Below are 21,868 nucleotides of genomic sequence, written 5' to 3' on the forward strand. Positions count from 1 at the left end.
GTGTTAAAAGGTTATCTATTAATCCGAATAATCGGACGATTAAATTATTTTATTCATCCGGTAATCGGACGATTAAATTATTTTATTCATCCGGTAATCGGACGACTAATTTATTTTATTCATCCGTTTAGCGGACGACTAGACACTTCGATTTTGTTTAGACATATACAGCTATAAACATAATTTAAGAATTTCTAACAGAAGAAAAGTGGCAGCCAGTAATAACTTATCATTATAGACATCAAAATTAAGAATACAAAACCAAAAGCTACAACAACAAACCCCTAAATAAGAAGTCGTCATTACGAAATCCGCAAAACGTTTTTGCGTCGACTTAGAATTTTCAATCATAAAATAATGACTACATTCATTTGCTTTCGATTTTAACAATAATTGAAACAGAGCAAGCGTTGATATAAGGACATCAAGGAAAAAACGAATCAACGAAACGTATATTTATGCAAGCGAGATATCAAATTGAAATGAAATGAACTTTTTATAATACCAAACATTAATATTGCGGAGCGCAACCCATCTTTGCGACCGGACCGCTAAATTATACAGCCGCGGTCCATAGTACCCCATTACTAAGGAAATGCCCACTAATGCATCTCATTCTCTATTTGTCAAATTATAGACCACTGGTCGTAATCTTGGAATAAGATAATGGCGAGAAGTGAGAGTATGTCGTGAGCGGTCTTACTTGTTAGTCGGATTTGACATTCGCAGTAGAAAGTATGACTTCTATTTGACTATTCCTGCGAGAGAAAATTCCGTGTTAATGGAAATTATTATTAAATATACATAAGACATATTCAAATGAATAGAGATACAAATAAAAATTTGTACTGAACAGTTTCTGAAAGTCGTAAATTTCATCTGGTTGCAATTCATCATACACATTTGCATTCATAGTCTGCTAAGATACTTGAATTCAATATTTAATGTTTTGAGTATTGCCTAAGTGGCTTTTTATCTCATGCTTTTTGTGTACACAATCTTTATTGAGATAAGCATGTTCATGAGAACCATGCATTTTGTAAGACAAATGTATAAATCGTAGATAAAGATTTAAAACTAAATTGTGCATTTTTATAATGTTATTAAAAACAAATTATAATAATGAAAGTGCAAAGCGCCATTCAAAGGTAAGTGGTGTATTAATTATAGGCTGTGTACACATCTACGGTCGATGTTTCATAGGTGTCCACTTAGGACAGGGCAATTATTACAAAGTACAGTTGCAGTGAAAATGTTCTGATGAAAAAAAAATTGATTTCAAATAATTAATTTCTTAGAAGTATTACAATTCTATATATTCTTTGATTAAATTAAATTACTATAATCAAAGGAATTGAATATTCGACTTTAATTTATTTTTAATCGAATTGCAGTAAATAAATACTTCAACGCTTACCTAAAATAAGAAATTGAAATTAGATCAATATGTTTGACCAATAATTTAGCAGCCGCCTGGATTGGAGATGTAGGTCCACACCATGCAAAAAAATATCACAAAATAAGCAACTAAACATCTGTAACAATCTGGATTCCAACAATACGGCACAAACGACTGCGACCTATAAAATTCTAATTTCTAAAAGACATAAACACTTTTCTCCGTGACTGTCCAACGACCATTATCATACAAACAGCACAACTGAAGCAGATATACTAGATAAATTGTGGCGATAAGCGCTGGTGAAAGAAAAGTACAATAATTACATGTTGCCGTGGTGAGACCGCGCGAATTAGTTCCCTACAAACACGACCGCGTGAGGGTTAATTCTTTTAACGGAACTTTATGTATTCCGTTGTAATTGTTCTCGAAATTTCGAGAATGCGCTTTACCTCGCGGCTTTTTTAGATGTCTCACATGTTGTTTAGTGTTTAGTGTATTATTGTTCATATTGTACATTCCCACTATCTAATACAGGAACTATTGAATAAAATCTTTTTGCAGAATCTTTTTGACCTTTTGTAGCTCGGGTTGCTCCTATGGCATTTATTTACCCGCGTCGACCATTATCTGAAACAAATTAACGAACAACTATTATTTGTTGTTGTATGTAACTTTCAGCTTTTTCATTTTATATATTATATGTTTTTAATATTTTAAAAAGAACGCTTAACGCATTCTCAAATTTTATATTTATTGGTAATTCCAATATTTAAGTTAAAGTTATACTTAACGATTTCATAACGACTCACTTTAAGAAATGTTAGTAATATCATTTCGCTCTACATTGACAATACCACACACGTTAAAAATGAGGAAATCTAGATTTCTTATGTATCAAGATAAAATCTCAGGATTTTACTACAAAGTGAGAAAAGTGCTTTCTCAGCGGTTGTTATGGCCTGGCATCCACATAATATTTAAACTGGTATTTTAACTTGTTACAATTTTAATGTTTTATTTAGTCACGTTTAGAATTATTCATTCCCTCTAATGTTTTATGAAATGCAAACTACTTGTAACACACGAATATAAACAACACGCAAAAAGAAGTTTAGGAACAAATTAAATAAATGTTTCAATAAACTCGTTATAGGGTCAATTGGTGTATTTACCCCGTAACTGCTATAAAATGGACTTATTTGTGGAATAATCAATGGTTTACATGAATATAAAATTTGAATATTTTATACGAATAAGTGAAAGGTAAAGAAAATAAGTATTGTCGCCTCGTTTCCACCATATTATATATCACCTTGATGAACTCGTATAAAAGTAGAGTCCTTATTTTATTTATTTCATAATTTATTTTAAATTTTTAAATATTGTGTTCAAGTTACATAAAATACCTACAATATAATAAAATATCAGCTGCTTTGCTTATTGTGTTACAAACATCCAAATATTATTACACACCTTAAAAATCATAACACACTTTTTGTAATTTAGTTAACAATACCACTCCAATACTTAGTTGATATCTAAACGATTCTCTACATTTGCTTAAAATACAAAGTGTTTTTAAAATTATTTTAAAGAACCGCCATTGAAGCGGATAATGTTCATTAACGCAGTTTCCAAGTGAAAAATCCGTTTAAATATTCGCATTAAAATCTCACCTTGCACAAACAAATTCCTTTACGCTCCAAGAATGACGCGTATTAAAAATATTTAACACTGTATGCAAAAATGTTCAGAGATCTCACTGTCAATTAAATGCTCTGGATACTCTTTGAGCTTGTTTTAAGGTGATGAATTAATTTTTCTAACATTTACGGCCCTTTTCAAACCTTTGTAATTTTTATATTATTAAAGTTGTCGTGATGAAAATTCTTGACAAGAAAGTTCAATAGTAACACAATACGTCTACCGTTTTAGAAACATGATTCCATGATATTTTCTCGATAGAAAAAAAATACAAAGTTATCATTGTTATTTTTTTTTAATCTCTGGCATCTTCAAAATAACAAACGTAAAGTTACGACTTTTTGGATATTAACTATAAAATATACAACCTATACGTCTACCGTGTTAGAATTTTGAAATATGCGATGGTTTTGAAATAAACAAGAAATACTTGAAATTAGCGCGCGACCAGCCAATATAGCGAGAGCCGCCCTGTACCTTCCTACCCCGATCGCTGCACGAGTCATTCCCGCTACGGCCGTCACACGGGGAACTTGTGTCGCTCGCGCAATCGTAAAAAAGGGTGACAACACGATAAGACAAAATGAGACAATAAAGAAAATAAGAAGAAGAAACATAAAGGTTGGAGGAAAAAGAATGCTTACAATTGGAACAAATTAATGAAGTAAGTTGGTTTTATTTTAAATTTGATGATAATTGTATTATAGACGATGTTTGATATGTACCCCTGTTTTAAGTACAAAACGAATGTGTAAGATTTTTTCATTTATAGCATAAATAATCTGTTCAGAAATTTGGAATCCAGAAGGAAAATAAACCCACTGATTGTTCACAATGTGAATCCACTCCTTCGTAAGTACCTTTATTCAGTCAAAAATGTATGTTATCAAAGCTCTACTGGTTTTATCGCATGATTCCATTTTTAGCAAAAAGCAACAAAGTGCAAAGAAATAAAAAATCATGGTGAACTTAGTGGAAGTATGGTGGATGTAATATGGAACAGGAGCTCATTGGAGTAGTATTATATTTAAAAAAATACGAAAAAATTTCAAGATTTACATTTCTTAGTAGGTGGTAGATAAGTATATTGTATAAAGAATTTGATGTTGATATTTATTTCATTTATACTTACTACACCTGTGCGGGAAATTGCTTAGTACTAAAACAGGTTTATATTCATATTTACATAGTAATGTGAGTTTTCATTTCGAATAATTTTGTGTAAGTATATTAAATTGAGTTCCTGGGTGATCTGGAAACACAATTGGGCCCGGAAGATGGCGCTGCAGTCACTCCTCCTAATCACATGAACCGATTTGGATGAATATTTGTGTGCACATTTCATTGTTGTGGGATGATTGGTTGATTCGTTTTCACATTAGCTAATATTATGTATTTTTGTTGTAAACTTAATTTAATGTTTATAATACATTATTATTGGTATAAATAAGCCAGTGTTCGTCTCACATTGCTGTACCTGCCTACCTACCCTACCAGGGCCTAACTTTGTTCTGGCTATTTTATTTTGATTATTTGTAATGAATAATTACAATTATAATAGAGTGCAAAAAATAAATACATGCGTCAATATATTTTGTGCTTTTTTTTAAAACAATTTTTTTATTTAAAAAAATATCATTCCGACCGCGGCTTTGCCCGCGTGGAATTAGGTTATATCGTGAATCCTGTTTTTTCCCACAGAAGTGTTCAGTTCGGATAAAAAGTATCCTATGTGTAAATCCAGGCAATTAGCTATATTTTATCAAAATTGGTAATGTAGTCTTGACGTGATTAAGTAACAACTAACAAAAAAATATACAAATTAACATTCAAAGTTTCGCATCAGTTTTACTGTATTAGTGATATCTTCCACTCTTGACTTTGACTGAGAAGAATTAAAGAAAGAAAGAAGAGTAATAAAGTAAACATTACGAAATAATAATAATTATTAATAATGTCTAAGTAGTTGTAAAAAAGAAGATTATTTGTATATAAGCAAGAAAATAAAACCAATAAATCAACAATTAAATAAATGTATAACAATATTATAACTGTATGACGACTCCATACATGTTTGTCCCGAGTCGGCCAGCGGCAGCGCGGCGAGTTAGCAAGAATGACTTCGCGCACACCCGCGTTCGCGATAGCGAGCTATTAGACTCCGCCCGCCAAGCAGTGGATTTTTTTTTGTGTATCGTCTTAAAGAAGGTTAATTTTTATGCGTTTTTTATTCAGATTTTGATTTTGATACCTCAAGAACGTTATCCAGTTGAGTGCTAAATGTGGTATCATTTATTTAATCAAGACTTAAAGGTTAATATTATACCTATAACCTTAGGTTCTTAACTTGGCAATTTATTGAATCCAATTAATTTACCTACATTGAAAAAGTGTGCGGTGATTTGTACTTTTGTGGTCTTGGTGTAAAGGGTGCATTCTCTGGTCATTTTTATACTTATTAGTATGCTTTCAGGCTTACAACCAACGCATAAAAGAAGTGTATCCCTGAACAAACCAGGAACTTTTCGTTGTTAGATACTTTTGTACTGATTGAATCCAGAGCAATTTAGTAGTGTATCAATTTCATTTGTTTACTAACGCTACATTGCTTATAAACCATTAGCTCTTTAGGAATATTTTAATAATATTGCCATTCTTTTAAATTTTTAATAATAGTTTTAATAGCAATAGAATCGTTGCCGACTCTAGACGAAGCAGTATTTTAAAATTCACGATTTAAATTTCGGCCAACTTTCAAGGTAATATTCATCTTGCATTCGCTCTATAAAGTTTAGCGCATCCTTAGTACTGGGAGCTCAGCATTATAAGGTGCACTTTCAATATCCAGGTACCGTTAAAGGATTATCTTGAGTGACGCGAAACTCAATTAAACGCGCGTTTAACAGGAATGAGACACGCCTCGTTTACTGTAAGTGACACGGAGCTTAAATACATTTTATATGATATTGATAATGATCGGAGACATTTTTGGAGCGAAAATTTAATTACACCTCATTTTTGCTTCGTATTAACTGGTTTAATTTCAGGTTCGAAATGTATGACATGTAAGGTGCGATTTAATGAAATAAGTGTTCAGTACTAAAGAATAAAACAGGGTTTATCAGTGGAGTGAAATAAAGAGCTGTACTATCTTTTAATCAGTTCCTTTTAGAAGTATAATACGCAAATTATTATACTGATTATCGCGTCGGCAACCACCTTGATCTTAATATCTACCAACTAAAATGCATTGCTGTATGTGGAATATGTATAAAATTAACATAATACCTATAAGAATTGGTCTATATAACATGCCATAATCACGTTAATGTAAAGCGTTAAATACGGCGTTTAAAATCACTACAAAATTAAAATTATTGCAATTAATATAAGCATAATATTATATCAGAGTTGTAGTAATATAATATTCATACAATTTGTAACGAGTCCTTAGTCCAGTGTTTATGATCTCAACCCTTACCTACCTTACTAATTTGAAATATTTTTTCAGTATACCACGATATATGATATACGATCGATATACGATCAATAGAAATGATGTCTTATATGTCTTGATTGACTCCTCTTTTATACAAAATGCATCTTAGAGAATCGGTGTCCTGGTATATAAATTAAATATATCTACTAAAAAGCCCTTTAAATAGCCTCAGCATATTGTTATACTGTTGGTTTATTTTTCTCTTTCGCTATATTGGTGAATGTGGTTGGTATAATTTATGAATTTTGCAATAAATTATATCGCGGTCGAAACTGCGGTATGCATTTGTGCAGGTGTGGACTATTTATTAGCAATGAATTATACGAAAGTTTCGTACATTGATGTTTTGTGTGTCATTTTACTTGGGGCGTATCTTGCAAAACATTTGAATAATATTTGCATTTCTTTGCAGCTCCTAAATTTGACTATTGTATTCATATTATTTATAAATAATACAATGCAATTTTAATGGGTTATAAGATAAGTATGAAGAAATCAGTTCAATTAATAATAAATTGTGGAAATATTTCTGATTTCACTTTTATTTGATTTTTTGATTGAATCAGTGAGGTAAAACATAAGAGAGACTACAATTTTTGCTTAGAATATAATAACCCTAAACATTGCTAAACTAATACCTTACAGGTATCACGATTTTCTGGAGATATGTAACCTACCAGAAAAGCCAAATATATTGTACCAAATTATGTATGTAAAAACCCAAGTACTCCAAACACTATCTTACATCAATGAACAAGCGTTTAAGCAATACTTACCTGATTTAAATCAAACTTACCGTGGCCACCTGTTTCTGTACCATCTGCCACGGTGGCCGGTCCACACCGTAGGCGGTTAATTTTTTCCCATCAAGGCACCATTACTGATTTCCTATCATTTCCGGTGACAAATACAAATAAAAGTTGGTACGTCTTCATGCTCGCTCACGCTGAAATTTAAAGACTAAGCCTTTGTGGTTGTTTTATTGAGATTGGTTTTTGATTATACTGATGTAACGATTTAGTTACGATACACTATGCACAATATGCATGAATAAAAAAATAATAAAAATAAAATAAAAATTGTTTATTTCTTTTAAACAAGTTTTCATCTTGGGTTGGAGGTAAGTGCCTTCATTTAAGTGATAAATTTCACTTGTGTTAGAAGGCGCTTCTCTTCCATAACAATTACTAGGCATTAACAATTAAAAGAAAGCTTAAAAAAATAAGGTAATGTTAACATAAAAATACTCTAAAATTGGTAGATTGGATGTATGTGTGTGTGTGTGAGTTTGGGTGTGTGTGTGTGTGTGTTTGTGTGTGTGTGTGTGTGTGTGTGTGTTTGTATGTGTGTATGTGTGTTCGCATGTTTTTGTTTGTGTAATGTACAAGAATTTAAAAAATGTGATTTTTATTTTATTTTACATTTTCATTTTACTCCCTACTAATTACATGTTTTTAAAATGTCTTCTGCTTCTGTATAACTAATTTCTTTAAGCCATTTTAAGGTATGTTTTTTACATTCGTTGTAACGATTTCCATATATGTTTAAAATTTTATTTACATTTTTATATAAAATTTCTGACTGTCTATTGTACTGACGCTTACTAAATGATGTGTTCGTTTTATGAAACAGCGGAATAATATCTCTTCTTCTACGATTGGTTATGTTGGGGTCATATGTGATAGTCTTGTGTTTTTTTAGGATAGTTGCAAGAATATATAATTTGCGTATAGATAGTAGGCCCGTGGTGGAGTAAAGGAGTTCAGTAGAATATTTGTATGGTTTAAAATGCATAACCTTTATTAAAGCACGTTGTGCACGTTCTACTTCCAAAAGTTTTGTTTTAGTGGCTCCGCCCCACACTGGTATACAGTAGGTTAAAATTGATTGTGCTAGTGTAACATATATTTTATTTAGCAAATCCTTATCAGCAACATGGCGAAGTGTTTTAAAAGTCCAAGTTATCTTCCTAATTCTGGATGTTAGTAAATCTATTTGCGGATGCCAGGACAGTCTTTGATCAATTTGTATTCCCAGATATTTCGCTGAGGTGACTCTGTTTATGTAAGGACAATGGCATGTAGTGAGATTACATTGATTGTGGATTTGAATACTAAAGTTGTTAGAAGGTTGAGTTTTATTAGTTATTGAAAAGCAAATGTAGTTTGATTTGGATGCGTTTAAGGTGAGAAGATTAGATTGTAGCCACGTAGCAATTTTTGATAGACCTACTTCAGCTTTGTGTCGAACGGCATCCCATGATTTCTCCGAAAATACTACTGCGGTGTCATCAGCGTATGCGTAAATTTTTGCATCATCTAATTTTAGTTTACAGAGGCTGTTTATGTAAACTAAAAAGAGAGTAGGGCCCAAGACACTTCCCTGAGGAACTCCAGTAGTTATATCTGTGTCATCGCTGCAGTATTGTCCAATTTTAATCCTTTGTGAACGATTTTGTAGGTAGTCTTTAAATAATTTTAATGACGTTCCTCTAATACCTATCTTTTCTAATTTATTTATAAGTAAATGAACCGAAACTGTATCAAATGCCTTCTTGAGATCAAGGAAGACAGTAAGGCATTTGTCTTTTACGTCTAATTTGTCAACTATTTGTGTGCTTAAGGCAGTAATGGCATCTTCTGTGCATCTTCCAGGTCTAAAACCATATTGGTTGTTTGCTAGTATGTTAAATTTGTTAAGATAGTTTAGTAATCTGACATTTAATAGTTTTTCTAGGACCTTCGAAATACAGGGTAAGACAGAAATTGGTCTGTAGTTATTGAGATCACTTTTGCTGCCGCTCTTATATATTGGTGTAATGATCGATCGTTTCAGTGGTTTAGGAAAGACACCTTGCTGAAAGCATAGGTTTGCTAAATGACAAATGATAGGAGCCAGTTCTACTACAGCTAATTTTAGAAATTTAGATGAGATACCATCCCATCCGGGAGCACTGTCATCTTTTAAATTGGATATAACTTTATGAACCTCATCAACATCTGTATCCAGTAAACAAAGTGAAGTTAAATTTGAATCTTCTTCATCAAGCGTATTTAAACCTCTGTTAGATTTTCCTATTTCGTCCGCCAGTTTATTCCCGACATTAGCTAGGTAAGCGTTTACATAATTTACTGATTCTATGGGTGTGTTCTTAATTTTTAATAATGTTGTGTTGTCTGACTTTCCCTGTTTTAAATTTGTAATTTTGTTTATGTTTTTCCAAAGATTTTTTGTATTTTTAGTTGATTTTTCTAAATTTTGTCTTTGAATAAACGATCTATTTATATTTACAATTTTAATCTTGAATTGAACTGATTAAGTGAGAGGCCATATTATTTTTGTTTCAATGTGGATATTTTTCTATTCTGTCGTATTTTTAATTAAGAAAAAGGGTAGAAATTGAATATAGACCCTAACATTAAGAAACGTTACTAACGATTCACATTTCACTTATAAAAGCTAGAATTTAGTGAATAATTTACATGTTTGTTATTTAGTTTAAATAATATCCTACATACATTTTAATCATCTAAAACGTTATGGTTCCAAGCCCAATAAGTTCCCTTATCTGGCCGTAATAAAAATGGTAATAATTAATTATAACACAGTTCCTAATTAAGTGCTTCCCAAAGTCGTTTACTGCGACTCTATAAACCATTGGAATAATAAAAGCCATGTGTCAAATGACATTTTAATTAACACTTTTAATTGAAAGCTATAAAGTGTTTTCAAATAGGAAAAAATGAAAGTAATTATTACTCACACGAAGCCGCTAAAATTACGTTTGTCTGGATAAAACTGTTTAAACAATAGAGTATAATATTCCTCATTTTATACTTAAACTAGCTGCGCTTCACGTGGCTCTGCTCCTGTTGGTCTTAGCGCAATGATATAGCCTATAGCCTTCCTCGATAAATGGGCTATCTAACACCGAAATAATTTTTCAAATCGGACCAGTAGTTCCTGAGATTAGCGCGTTCAAACAAACAAACTCCTCAGCTTTATAATATTACTAGATTTCCGCCCGCGGCTTCGCCCGCGTTTGCAAAGGAAAACCCGCATAGTTCCCGTTCCCGTGGGATTTCAGGGATAAAAACTATCCTATGTGTTAATCCAAGTTACCCTCTATATGTGTGCTAAATTTCATTGTAATCGGTTCAGTAGTTTTTACGTGCATACATCCATACAAACTTTCGCCTTTATCTTAATCTTAATCTTAATAAAGGCGAAAGTTTGTAAGGATGTATGGATGTTTGTTACTCTTTCACGTAAAAACTACTGAACCGATTACAATGAAATTTAGCACACATATAGAGGGTAACTTGTATTAACACATAGGATAGGTTTTATCCCGGAAATCCCACGGGAACGGAAACTATGCGGGTTTTCCTTTGAAAACGCGGGCGAAGCCGCGGGCGGAAATCTAGTAATATATATATTAGAAATATTAGAATTAGAAGTACAGATTTGCGCAATTAATATTAAGTATAACATATTACCTATATATTTATATGCAAAAGTATACACATTTAAAATGCAACTTATTCCATAGTATATTAACCGAACTTCATTACCAAACCCACTCAGCCAAATACTACAAAAATAAGAGCCCAATCTGAATATCGGTATCAAATAATTTCGTACACCAAGCACTCAGTACTGAGAGCAAGTTTATAACGAGAGCTTAACGCAATTTGACAACATTTATATTGCCAAGATAGCTCCAATATCTTCATCGAACTAAAGCAAAGTGCACTTTGTCAACGATAATCCTCCAAGCCTTGAATTTATACGGACTGTATCGAGTAATGAATCTGATTACAGATGACACAAAGATACATTCCAGTGTCTCATGTTTTGTGGATATCCAGTTTGACTCAAACTTAGTGTAGAGGTTTACAATTTACGATAATATACACAGAAGATAAAATTGTCATCTCTGTTGGAGTAATGCTTAGTGACTAGAAGCTTCGATATGAATGCATATTCTATAGCATACATGCATACTATATAAAATGTTCAATACTGACTCCGTTATCGATTATGTCCTACAGTTCAAAACAGAAATTTTGAATCTGTCTAGCCCTAGCCTTTTTTCCCCAATTATAGTTTCCCCAATTAAGATAATGTTCAGCAAACTATCTCTAACTCACACCTACGCATGTTATTCAGCGGTTATTCAACCACAAATCCGAAACCGAGGTGTCATAACTGTAATTCATTGCTTATAGACGACGCCTCCGTTTCAATGTTAGTAATTAGACACCAATTGAAATTCAATACGTACCCGAAATACGGATGACTGAGTAAATAGGCTGTACATGTTGTAACAGAAACGTTGGTTTTAATTAATTTTAAAGTAACGCGCAATGAGTGTGTGTTACGAATGACACCTATTGGTTCCCACTTCCCATACATACCAATTCCATGTCTTGGTGGGTGGCAATTTTGCCAATCTTTATATTTTTTGTTTAATATCTTGTAAATAAGATTGTTGTTTTAAGGTAAGACGTTATCTGTATTTTTCCAATACGATAAGAAGTAACAATTTTGAATCGCCAACCAGAATGTCGATTACTTGATTAGGCTTTCAGAGTTTATAAAAATACATCATAGAAAATTGAGACTGATTATGCATAATAGTTTTTCATTTGGATAGACACGAATTCCGTGAGCGTACGTTATGATAGAAAATAGTCTAAACATCGTCAAAAGTCAAACCTGGAATCTATTACGTACAAGGAGAGGAAGTTGTGTGACTTTGAAGTTAGATAAATAGAGGATACACATTATAGCACGTCTACATCGAATTGAAAGCCCCACTATATCATTGGAATGTAAACGAAATGAAGATGTAACCAATTGAAATGTAACAATTTTCGTAATAGACTCAATAAAATTGTATACAATTTGACAAGCCGTATAACCGGCCCAAGAGCCGAACTCCTAATCGGATTAAATGACAAGTGCACTGGATTTAGGTACTGATTGCGTTTATCGTGATGTGAGTATAAACTTGTCGTTCCTCATCAATGTACCATTTGAAAAGTATACGTTTAATGTCATTACTAATCCGATTGGGCTCTTTTGACTCGTCCGACGTTTTGGTCTTACGGGTGTAATGCTCTCTTAGTACGACGGTTGAAAGTATGCCGAGATGTAGTATGGTTAACAACCAGATGTTTTTGATGGACTTAAATTATGAAATATTTGTGGAACAAATGCCTGCAGCTCTTTTTCCTTGTGTTCCTAGCTATAAGTGTCAAAATGAACCTTTACATTGGACAAAAATAAACTTCCAAATTCAAGTTCATGCTTAAACAAAACACAATGTCTGTAAATTGGCTATTAGACTACTGTTACATAAAACGATTTAAGCTGATCAAATCGTTGCTATTAAATAATAGCTACCTATAGTATAGTTTTGGTTTATCTATTAGAAATATAGGTACCTATGATTCTTTTAACCTGTACACAAAGCTTTACATAAATAATACTAAAAATTGTTATATATCCGTTGGCATCTCGTGTGTTTCAAGGAAACTGCCCTAGTTTTCAAAGCAAATAATGGCTGCAAACACACGGGCCAAAATAAACAAACTCTCTTGATAAATTATAATAATGTATCAAAGAAATGTGACGTTCAAAGGGTTCATTTGTAAAAATCAACCGTTGTCAACGAAAATAATTATGAAACATCAATGAAATGAAACTTGTGTCATTTTGGGAAGGGCATTGTAGCTTTAGATAAATTGTTTTCATCATGCAACACATAATTTCATATTCTTCTCAAGCTTATCAATATTTTTCAACAGACTTTTTACCAAACAATTTCAATTACAATTTAAAATATTTACGGTTTTACATTATTCAGTTCCATTTAAGTCAAATTAAGTTTCCAAGATTAATCGTTCCTCTAAAGTGCGATTCTATAAATTAGTAACAACAGTGTAAAAGTTAAATACCTAATTATTGTATTTTAATTTAAAATTCCTGATCAGCAATCATCTTCAATAAATCCTGCGCATTTATAATCAGTACTTTATATCTCACCACTCAAAAGTGCTTAATAAAGTTCAAATCAAAGAACGTCTGGCTCTAATAATAAACATGTTACACTAATTATTGCAACTTACAAAGAATTAACTCCTAAACGAAATTGCTCTTCGTATTAAGACCTCCGGAGTTACAAACGTTAATTACAGAGTCCATAATATATTCTCCCTAAGAATCTGTGATAGTTAAATGAAAGGCCGAGGAACAGTTTAATTGCAAGAGCGACGTGACTCTAAACTTTAGGAGGAAAACGTGAGATATGTAAGGCAGATTTTACGGTATTCATTTTATGGTGATACATGAGGATAAAAATGTTTGAGAGTCGGTTGTGAACATGCTGTATATTTGTCACAACATTCATTCATAACTTGGTCTTTAGTCGTAGTATGAACATAAATTATTATTTTACTCTCAATTGAAACCTGTGTTCGTTTATATACCTCGTAGAGAACAGAATATTATGCTAGAAGAAATTTGAGTATAAATATAAATAAGACTAATTTCTTAGTCAAAATTATGGTGAACTAGTGATTCTAAGTCTGAAAAAGTAGGTATCTAATTACCTAGAGCAGATATTTTTATTTAAATCAAGAAATATTCAATAAAATCTCTCAAATTCCGATACCAGAATAAACTAACCAATGCTACAAATCCATTACTAACACCATTGATTAGCAAATTATTAACATTACTCTGATGATTCATTATATTGTTTAAAGAATCAAATTTCGTCCGTCAAAACTAATCACTCAGCTATCGGTTTCATGTAGATATTTTTTATCCTTACTTTTTATAAGAATATCTTTTTTACGAAACAATTTGATGAATATGTAATAAAAAGTTTTGAGCAAAATTAAGGTTAGTCATTAATTTAATATTTACAACTTGAAGTAATACAATAGAAATAAAAAAAAAATTATAATCAGATGTATCAACCCTGTAACTTGATAAAAAGATTTGTTAAATCGATTTTTTAATTAACCCACTGTTTTCATCACGACACACCGATACGTCCACGATCCGACACTCACGATTTGTTTATCTTGTCGTATGCATCAAGCCACATTCGGTAGTTTAGTTTTTACTGTAACACGTATACGTACATTGTTAATGTTTTTTAGACTCAAAAAACGAGGTACGAGTAGGAATTTTTCGTAAATGCAGACATATTTTGGCTTGGCTAAGGTCACCTTATTCATTGTAGTAGGTATCAGTATACTCAACGATTTTTTGGCACCTAAATGAGTACCTATGAGAATATAACATACAGGCCAATCCAACTATATTTGCAGTCGAATATAAAGGCGTGCATACAAAGTCTAAAAATATAAAAGCGTGTATACACGTGCAAGTCGCAGTTATGTAAACTACTCTTAACGTTCAGCGTATTTCCAAACTATACATAGCCAGAACGCAACCATAGGAAACTGCTCGTGTATACTTTGTAATGCTGTTTTTAAGTTTGTTATTACAATATATACACGAATTTTGCGTACTGATCGTGTATACTTTGTAACGCGGATGCTTGCTTCTTCGTTCCAAACTATACACGATCAGTACGCAAAATATAACTAAATATATACCTACTACACCTCTACGCTTGAGCGAAATCCATACTAATATTATAAATGCGAAAGTAACTCTGTCTGTCTGTCTGTTACTCAATCACGCATAAACTACTGAACCAATTTGCATGAAATTTGGTATGGAGATATTTTGATACCCGAGAAAGGACATAGGCTACCTTTTATTGCGAAATATGTACCACGGGCGAAGCCCTATATAGGTAAATATATAGGTAAAGTATAGTATAGATAAGTATATAGGTAATCAAAGACTTGTACAGCTACATCTATCTACTTTTATTCTTCTTGATTATTATTGATTCAGTAAAATATGGAATAAAAATATTATTAGGTAAGCTTAGGAAAATAAATAGGTAACAGATAAGGGTACCTATAGGTTAGGTTAGGTTCGTGTTTTTTTTAACTACACAAAAATAGGAGCCCCGCTTCGCGGGGCTCCGTCGCCTCGCAACCGTCTTCTTCTGGGTTTATTAGATTCTTACATTTTAGCACTATTGTCAATTGTAAGTCATGCAGTATAGTCGGGAACGAAGACACAAGCATCCTCGATACAAAAAATTTACAACACACATCTTACATTTTAGCACTATTGTCAATTGTAAGTCATGCAGTATAGTCGGGAACGAAGACACAAGCATCCTCGATACAAAAAATATACGATCAGTACGCAACATTACATACACATAATGTAATAATAGATTTAAAAACAGCAATACAATAATATAAACGCGAACAATGGAAAGACGGCGCGCTTACTCCGAAACATACACGATTAGTCCGCATGCGTACTGGCGCTGTATGTTTTGGAGCGCTATTCTTACTTACTTCATTACAAAGTATACGCGAGTATTTGCGTACTACTGTTGTATAGATTGGAAGAACTTTGTAAAAAAGTTATTTCCAAACTATACGTGATTAGTTTCACACCGTTGCGTGCTGGCCTTGTATAGTTTGGAAAGACGCTAACGTTCACATATGAGCGCCAACTGAAAAAGATTCGTGACTGAATCACAAAACGGTAGTCGGAGTAGGAAATCAAATCCAATTTTGTTCATTTACTCGCCAGTAAAGTTCACATCAAACTCATGAATTGAAAGGATTACCTTCGGAATTGAGTTTCTAATTTTCCGTGGTTGCCTAGAATGGTTGCGTTAGTTATTACACGAAATTGAGTGAAAAGTCAATAGTGCTAACATACCGAACAAATTGCATTTTATATCTACAGTTTGGAATTCATACGAGAATGTATTCAGTTAGGTTTTTGATTATAATAAGTATATGATTAAAATCTTTACTGATAGAGTACTGATAAGGAATGGTGAGAGAATCTGTATAAGGTAAAGTTAAGTATGAAAGTAGGTACAGTAAAAATTCCAAGTTTTCACTAATATTATTGAATTAATATTTTCACCATTGACGTCATTTTTAAAGCATAAGAAAGTAAAGCAAGTACTTACTATTTTTATTCGCATTTGTCACCACAATATTTCTTCATTCCTCACTCAAGTTCACAAGACTATTAAAATTAAAATAAACCACGCAAGTAGCAAACTTCATTCTAGAAAATAAAATAGCCATTACGTAAACAGATTTTAGTCGTAAAAAGTTAGGACCGACATAGCGTAGTTTTTGCTCTCCACCGGGAGATAAAATGTACGATCGCGACTATTATAATGAAAACTTTATTTGCATTGAGCGCAAAGTCCAACAGAAGGACTTTTTTTATATACATTTTATGTTGCGAACGGATGCTGTTATCTGATAGCAAGAAATGCTCCCATAAACTTGCGTGAACATATTATAATCTGAGATATGGTGTTATTACTTGAAAAATAGCTGCGGAAATTCAGATTCGGAGAGGAATTTAGCGTATGATAAAAAAATATAACAACAATGTTTTTAACATATTATATTTCTAAAAATAATTCCAGATATGAATACAGTGCCTATAGAAAATAAAATTATAAATACAAAAATATGTCGAATAAAGGAGTTGCCTATATTTCAAATGTTCAGTTTAAAAGTTAACTCACTCACACTTTTTAGTTCCGGATTATTTCGTATCCCACTAAAGTATTCATGCAAGGCGTCCAAAGAAGGATATATCATACTTATGGCAATTGAAATTATTTCATTTTACTATTCAATTCAAAACTATCTTTAGAATTTCAACGCATACATCTAAAACGAAATATAAAATTAACTTTTGTTTGCAAGTAATTATACTAATTGTACTACTTTTCAAGACAAAAGTTTTACGCTCATATATCCAAATATACAGTAAGCAATAAAACTGGGACACATTTATTTTAAGAGGTCATAACACATGAAAGAACAATAAAAGTAAAGCGTTATTATTGTAGTACTTTTGTAGGTTTATGTCTTAGCTTTCGTGTAGCTTTAATATTACATAGAGATATTATGTACCTATTTAAAAAGGAGCGTGTTTGTCGAGCATACGTGTCAGAAGTGAAACTTCTTTGGCAAGATTCAAAGATACCAAAATCGTCGCCTTACTCCATAACGTGACGGTATTGACATGACGCTACCTGGAAAATTTTACTCTTATCGCACCTAAAGAAATTTCACTTCAAAATACCTATATGGTTAGAAATGTTCACATAATATAGAAACACATAGGGAGAGTTATGCTGTGCTTAACGTAAGAAGTTCTCGTGTGTAATAATTGATGGGTAACTCAGTCAGGATAATATAGTTTCACAACAAAATGAATACTAATGAAAAATTAAACAAATATAGTTTCCTTTATCAAGGTACTTGTATAAAAGAGACACAATATGCCACTTTGAGGCAAAACATTACTTCCCTATAAAAGTGATTTAATGAATAAAATACATCGTACAAAGCTTTATTTAAACTTAATATTGTACCTTCTCAATAACGTGTAACATAATTTCTCATTGACCTAACTCGATTATTTATTTTAACAGTATTTAAACCGTATTTATAAAGGAAGCAAGGACATTTTTTACATTATATAATTAAAACGAATCACACCCGCGGGAATAATAACAATTTGCGAGTTGGAAATTTCGTTTAAGAACAACCAACGGAGAAATTTCGCATACCCTGAAGTAGAGCGGAAATTGTTTTAAAATTCTTTAAGTATGTTTGCATACTATCGCATAGCAAAACAACTTTGTAAAGTTCCCAGTACAATAATAAAATTGAGGAAAATTATCATTGAGTTTCTTATTTACATTAAAGTTGTTTTAATACTCAAACTCAAACAATTATATTTTTCACAAACAATAAACATAGCTTATTTGACTTTGAGACTAACATTTTTATTAAAAGTAAAAATCCTTTTATAACATACATCATTTTGTAGGGCTCTTATTGAGAGTACCTACCTAGCTATAGTTTCTTCTGTAGTTAATATTTCCCAAAAACATCTTCTGAATATAATATACAATAAGATGTTAACCATCAGTCCGACTAATAAATTACTCGCAAGTCGCAACATTCTATTCAACACACACTTATTAATTATTAAATGAACAGAAAATACATCACTTCAAAAATGTTAGCAATTTATTAGAAAGTCGTCATCTTTCCCCATTCAATCTATATTTAAATCTCATACATCATAACATATCATTGCTACCAAAATATTATAAACGATAGCTCCCCATATAATGATAACAAGGTTAATACATTCAACAATCAACATCAAAAGAATGAGACGAGAACGTGACCAATTGAATTTATTATCAAAACATACAGACAAATTGAGCTCGCATCTAACTTATTATATTGTAAAGTTCAAAAGGGAATAGTCGAAAGTATTAATAACTGAGAAGAGATTCGTTTTAAAATTTGTTGACGCTCGAGTCACGTTTCAAGGATTTCGGGAACGCTTAAAAACGCTATTAGGTTGATCGTTAAACTTTGAATGAGTGACATCTTTAAGAAAACTGATATAATCTTACATTTGTGGTATGAAATTTCATGCGATAATAACCCTTAAGACAAAGTAATTGGGTTTAAAGTAGGGAGGTATGGATGCAAGTATAAAATTGTTATCATAAGTTGTCGACTGTTCAGTCACAGAAGTCTTTTTGGATCGTCACTTGCGTTTGATGCGTTTTAAGAAATGAGAGGGATTAATTTTAGTTTTAAGACGAATTGAGATAGACTTAGGGATACTTATTTGATGTTCAGAAATATCTGGTGGCGTTGGTATTAGTAAATAAATAGTTACTTTTATTGTTATGCATTACAAATGTTGTATGCGTTTATCAGATGTATTGTGAATTGCCATACTTAATAATAACGGAATAACTAAAAAAAAAAAACTGCTGATTTTTGAGGGAATTGTGTAAATTATAAAATAAACGGGATAGATGTGTTATTACGATCAAATTTTAAATAAAAGGTACCTATACGATATGAAACCATTGTAATTTTTGAAATATCCCCTGAACGTGTCATCATCCAAAGAGCTATTTTTAAATGCCCGCGGCAAACATAATGAATGAATGACTGATAATATCATGGATGAAGTCCTTCAAAATTAATGTCCTCAATTTCATTAATGATACATAATTTTATTGCGCCATCGATCTAAAAATAAGCGCTACTAAAAGAGATATTTCAATACTTGGCTGTACACTTTTATTGATCTTTATGAAGGGTATGATAATCGTATATTCATTGGTCGATTGAAATAATTCAAACGTAAGACGTAGCCGCGAGCAAGTTAATAAATTGAAATAGGATCCGATGGTAAGTCCAAACAAAAAAGTACCTTAGCTTTTTGGAGGACATCTACTTTGTTTTCAAATGGCTTATTTATTGATATAGCATGTGGGAGATTAAGCTATAAAGTCTGGATAGTGCGGGCGCGAAGCTGAGCGCCGCGGGATGCGAACGGCTAAGCATTACACATTTTACAACTATTTAAAATGGCCATTTTTACTTTACGATACGACGACGGAACGATAATCATATCCTATCAACAATAGAAGTGTTGGGAACCTTTTGGAGTGCAATTATAATGTTGCATAATTAGTTGCCTTTAATTTGTTTGAAATCGAGCTATAAATTAGCGCTATATAATTACTTACTACTCACATATTATTTTGTTCTAATCTTAGTTTAGGATAAACATAATATTACGTTTGAATATTAAGCTGTAGCTGTATTTTCTATTTAAATGCCTTTGTTAATAGGTTTTAAAATGTTTGCGATATTACCATCTAAAATTTGATATCGACTTTTATTATACCGTTGCATATTTCGTTCGTGTAAATCACAGATCGTAAAATTTGGATTTAATATCCTCGTCGGATCGTGCTGTGTAAAGCAAACTCTCATCATTTTACAACTATTAGTGACGGCATGTGGGTTTATTACCGTCGTATTAAACAACACATCACGCAACGAAACGACGGTTTAACTCAAAGTTGTTTAAACATATTGTTAATTTACGGTAATGAGATCGTGTAAAGGGCTCTACTCTTTATCGTATCGTGTAATTTAAATATCGTTAAGTAGTGCGTAAAAAGTTCATTGCTGCTTTCTGCAGGAATGGGTACTGTGTAAATTTGGAATAAACTAAATGTAAACGAAATGAAGTACTTTATTATCATTACCTTGCAAGTTGCAGTTGCAGGTGTGAGGTTTATTTTTGGAGTGTAAAATACATCTTAAACGTAATAAATATTTATTACAGTGCTTATATATATTATAATAGTAGCTATACACCAAAGCAAATAATAAGTTTGAAGTGAGGAAACAAAATTGATTTTTTACCTTTTTCGTTGTGTTATTTTCAAGTAATTTTCCCTCAAAATGCTTTATTTATAAAGTACAAGTAATATCGTTTGAAAAAAAAAACTTTGGATATGTGTAGTGATTTTTAGTAGTAGATAAATATAGATAAAAGTATTTGTATCTGCATTCAAAAATAAAATTTCAATAATGATCTACAGGTATTTGAAGGGATATCCAAAATTATCGGACAATAAAAATCTTAAACCACACGTACTCCACAGCTTATGGACAACCACTAAACTCATACAGCATAACTTTCCTATGTTTACATTTGCCCATAAGATTTTATATAAAAATACATGCCAGAAACAACTATATTCCATGCATATAAGGGCCAAAACAGCGTGTATATTTTCGGATCGTAAATAGATAAGTATAACCAGTCCTCATTTAAAACGGAACCCATAGGTTTTAACGACTTTATCTTATGGAATAATGCCTACTTAACCATACGTCCAAGCTGGTGCATATTTAACAATATTCAATTTATGGCAGTAAGAAATCGTCTAAAAATTATAAAGATTCCTCAATTTATAGCCTTGCCGGGCTCGATAATCCGATTAACGTCATACAAATTATTGAGTGGGATAAGACTGATATATTTTTCCCGTTCATATATTATTTTGTATGAAGGCATACGGGTAGATGTTAAAAATATCCCTTCTTATATACATACACTAGCTGTGCTCCGCGGTTTCACCCGCAGTTCTTCGCTCCTTAGCCTTCCTTGATAAATGGGCTATCTAACACCGAAAGAATTTTTCAAATCGGAACAGTAGTTCCTGAAATTAGCGCGTTCAAACAAACAAACAAATTCTTCAG

The 21,868-nt window shown here is 32.0% G+C and overlaps 1 long non-coding RNA gene across 1 annotated transcript; it reads left to right on the forward strand.

The window, feature by feature from the left end:
* The first annotated feature begins 3,256 nt into the window (after positions 1-3,256).
* LOC149482943 (uncharacterized) lies at positions 3,257-4,677 on the forward strand. The gene is made up of 3 exons (XR_016316560.1): positions 3,257-3,770; positions 3,897-3,958; positions 4,033-4,677. It is a non-coding gene; the product is annotated as an uncharacterized LOC149482943 (long non-coding RNA).
* The last annotated feature ends 17,191 nt before the right edge of the window (positions 4,678-21,868 follow it).

This window comes from Colias philodice, chromosome 14, assembly GCF_061535455.1.
Source record: "Colias philodice isolate Cphi_HAF_F1 chromosome 14, ilColPhil1 Martin Lab GWU primary, whole genome shotgun sequence".
Lineage (NCBI taxonomy): Eukaryota > Metazoa > Arthropoda > Insecta > Lepidoptera > Pieridae > Colias > Colias philodice.